This window comes from Ischnura elegans, chromosome 1, assembly GCF_921293095.1.
Source record: "Ischnura elegans chromosome 1, ioIscEleg1.1, whole genome shotgun sequence".
Classification (NCBI taxonomy): Eukaryota; Metazoa; Arthropoda; class Insecta; order Odonata; family Coenagrionidae; genus Ischnura; species Ischnura elegans.
This window is the reverse complement of record NC_060246.1, coordinates 135,384,210-135,388,522: the sequence shown is the minus strand read 5'-3', so window position 1 is coordinate 135,388,522 and position 4,313 is coordinate 135,384,210. Positions and strand designations below refer to the sequence as shown.

The 4,313-nt window shown below is 40.9% G+C and overlaps 1 non-coding gene across 1 annotated transcript; it reads right to left on the bottom strand.

The window, feature by feature from the left end:
- Window positions 1-3,831: 3,831 nt before the first annotated feature.
- Window positions 3,832-3,904, bottom strand: Trnak-cuu. Its single transcript has one exon. It is a non-coding gene; the product is annotated as a tRNA-Lys (tRNA).
- Between the last annotated feature and the right edge of the window lie 409 nt (window positions 3,905-4,313).

The following is a 4,313-nucleotide window of genomic DNA, read 5'->3' as shown; positions in this document are numbered from 1 at the left end:
AGATTATACTTACTTACGCGCGTCATTATGTAACTAATTATACAGCATTGCACTCAACTGATTTCACTCTCTACAACTCAGTCGCTAATACATTGAAGGTTTTAGTGCAATATTGGAACAAAATATAATTAAAATCAGAAGATCATATATATAAATGGATCGAACTTATTTTTATTATTATTATTTTTTTAATTTTAGTCCCAAACCACCGAATACAGCTCCTATCGGCCATTTATATCGGGGTATTCAACAAATTTAACAATTGCACGTATACAAAGAACCATGCCGTGGATAGGGGAAATCTACCTAGTCGGGACTTCAACCCGCGACCTCCTGTTTGACAGGTGAGGACTTTACCCCGCCGCTATCGAGGCCGGCAATGAATGAGTTGGGTTAAAATGCCAACAAGATATTCGAATGAAGCTTTGCTTTTAACGATCATAATGTTAAATTGCAATCAGAATAAAGCGAAAACAACAGGTGGCCTACATAGCCTATGCATGTGAATACGTGCCCGATTATATTCGAAGTGAGAAAATCATTGAGGCGACAGAGAGCGTGTCATGCTAAAATGAAAAAAGTCAGCACGGATTTATCCGCTAATGAACGCGAGCTAATAATTAAAAAATATAGGATGACTAAAGCCGCCACGAAGGAAGCGTTCAGGAATGCGTTCACGAATTTTAAAAGAAAAACACTAGTAGAGCAGTTACAGGATAACCCAAAAGCATTTTGGTCATATGTTAGGGAAGTTCAAGGTAAACGATCTACCGTATGTTCGCTGAGAAACGACAATGGAGATGTGTTGACAAGCAGTTACGATAAAGCCAATTTATTAAATTCCTACTTTAAGAGCGTGTTCACGGAGCCTTCCGAAAACTCACCCGGGACCGATGACAATCCCTGTATTCATAAGATGCCAGCTATTGACATTAGTACGCTCGGAATAGAAAATATATTGAAATCGCTTAGTCCAAATAAATCACCTGGTCCAGACGAAATCCCTTCTCGTGTATATAAAGAACTAGCCTCAGAACTTGCCCCCTACTTGCAGTTAATATTCAGTAAATCCATCAAGCAACACGAAGTACCTAATGACTGGAAAATCGCTAATGTAACGCCTATATTTAAAAGTGGAGACAAGGAACAGCCATCTAATTACAGGCCGATATCTTTAACGTCCATCTCTTGCAAAGTCATTGAACACATCGTAGTCAGCTCGGTAATGAAACACCTAGACGCGCAAAACTTATTAATGGGAAATCAGCATGGATTCAGGAAAAGCAGATCGTGCGAAACTCAGTTAGCGCTTTTCGCCCACGATATTTTAGTCTCCGGGGAAGACAACATTCCAGTAGACGCGATTTTTCTTGATTTCAAAAAGGCATTTGATAAAGTACCCCACGGAAAGTTAATATTAAAACTGAAATCTTATGGTCTAGACGAAGATGTCATTTCCTGGATTAGAGAATTTTTGAGCGACCGCGTCCAAAGAGTAGTATTAGACGGTGCAGTCTCCAATGAGGTTAGAGTGACTTCTGGCGTTCCTCAGGGTAGTGTCATTGCCCCACTCCTATTCCTTCTTTATATAAACGACATTGGCGAAATAGTGCAGAGTAAGTTACGATTATTTGCAGACGACGCTGTAGTTTACAGAGAAATTCGTTCCAGCAAAGATATAGATGAACTAACGAATGACCTTGCTGCTATCCAAGCTTGGTGCGATGCTTGGCAGTTAGAATTAAATTTGGAAAAATGCGTCGTAATGAATTTCTGGAAGAAGAATAACTCCCTACAGCGTAACTATGTCATTCGGGGCGCGCAGTTAAAGGCAGTTGAATCTGTGAAATATCTAGGGGTTAGACTCAATAATGATCTATCGTGGAATAAACATATTCGAGAAATAACCGGTCAAGCTAATCGTAAAATGGGTTTTGTCAAAAGAATATTAGGAAAGTGCGACGACAAAGTGAGAGAAATTAGCTACTTTTCCCTCGTTAGACCACATTTGGAATACGCTGCCAGTGTTTGGGACCCTCATGAAAAAGGCTTAATAACAGAGTTAGAACGCGTGCAAAGAAGAGCTGCCAGGTATGTGAAAGGTCGTTACGATAGTCTTGTTAGTGTAACTGACCTCTTAGATAAACTCGGATGGGAATCTCTGTCGGACCGTAGATTGAAAAATAGACTAAACCTTTTAGATAAATTCAAGAGCAGTGTCTTTTCTGACGAAGTTAACCATATCTTGCGGACGCCAACGTACTACGGAAGATCAGATCATATAAATAAAATAAGAGAGATAGATTGCAGAACAGACAGATTCCGAATGTCATTTTTTCCACGATCAATAAGAGATTATAACGGCAGCAATAGAACGCGTAAATAGATTGCATGACTTGTAGTGTAGCCTACTAACCTATGTAAAACTTACTGCATGTTTCTGAATTTCTATTCTATATTCTATTTCTAACAGCATATAGTAGTATAGTTTGTTATTATACGGGACGTTTCTTGGACGGTGTGGTGTGCATGTGGGAGTCCAAATGCATGCTGCATGCTGGTGATTGATCACCCCCTGCCAAACACCCTAGAGGTGGCTCGCAGGGTAATTTGTAGATGTAGATTACCTATGGACTCGACACTTTTTACCCCTAAGGCCAATAATGGGCGGCGAAATGCATGTCGAAGTCACTCGCAAGAACCTTTTGGGATTCTTAGAAACAGTGTTCGTGGGGGAGAATGAGTAGGAGATGTTGCAGCTTAGAAATGCTTTCATTTGGGCGGAATAGCAAGCAAATTTAAAGGGGGTGAGAGGGGTTGAGGTTTTCTGAAGAGGTAAAAGAGAGAGGGACCTTGGGGAAGGGTATAATGGGAGGGTTGGGAGAGTGACGGCGACGAGTTTGTGGCCCGAGGATGACGCGTCGCCCAGCAGAAATGTTTCTGGAATGAGGTAACGGGGAGGGGGGGCGACGGGGAGGGAGAGGAAACTTGCAAGTTGACGAGGAAACCTCGGCGACCCTGGGTGGGGCCGACGAGGAGTCGGAAGTAGTAAGCGGAGGGAATAAGACCCGAAATATGTGTCAGAATCCTGACCCGAGTCAAGGTCGCAGAAGAGGAAGCGTGTGTAAGACGAATTAGTAAATAATGGAGTTACCAATTTGCTCACGTTTGTTCAAGCATAGTAAGACCTCGCTTGGTTACCCAGTAGTCGCGGGTTCGGTTATCAATCCCCAAATACAGGGATACACTTGAGTTTTAAACGCCTTAATTGGCTTGAACTTTGGGGGTAACGAAAGCGCTTGGCAGAAAAAAGTCTCTCGTGCATAAGGAGACTGGCGTGTAAGAACTAAGAAAAATTTTTGCCTTTGCATAAATGTTAAAGCATTTTTATGGAGATCCTGTTGCGTGATTCATGCTGGTGATTAGTCGCCCGTTGCCAAACACCCTTCGTTGGGTATAATGTAGATGTAGATTACTAACGTTCAAACTAAATTGCCATCTTTTTTCGAATTTGCAAATCATTTCAGTAAAACATCATTAATCGCTGGAGGCTTACGAGGCGTATATAACATTTATGATAAAAAGTAAAGCCATGCAAACTGTATAAAATTTATAAATTTAGTGGACGTGACCACCTTGAATTGATAAGTAAAAGCATTTTTATGGCATCACATATAGATAACCCAAAAAATGCGTGTTATACAGGTTCGTGGTACCTGTAGGAGATGTAAAAATAGTGCTAAAAATTAGAAAAGTGTATGAGGGACTACAAGAACAAAAATTTTTGCATCCGGACGCAATTTGTAAAAAATAAGAAAGAGAAAAAAAGTTCGCCCAACGTGGGGCTCGAACCCACGACCCTGAGATTAAGAGTCTCATGCTCTACCGACTGAGCTAGCCGGGCGGTTGAGAAGGAGGCAAATTTTTACGTATATATTGTTTAGCCTTTGCGGTGATTGACTATTTTTCTTTGTATTCGATGTAGGTCGTAGCAAAATAATTAAAAGGTTGATTATTATATAGCTCTGGGTTCCTCGGTATATGTCCATTTTTGCTGCAGATGACAGTATCTCCATACAGGCCCGTGCTCGCTGTTTATTATTTTAGTCTATCGGCACAAGTTCTCCACATTTTGTAGTGAGGCTTCCGTCGTACGTCACTGATTTGCGTTTTGAAAATATAATGGTTTTAACCATGGCCCTTATATAAGGGCCTTGGTTTTAACAATAAGCGCGCATGATTATAGTTCTGCTCCTTTAATTTTTCTGCGTTAGAATACCGCCCCGCTTTTTCCATCACTCTAATTATGAAAA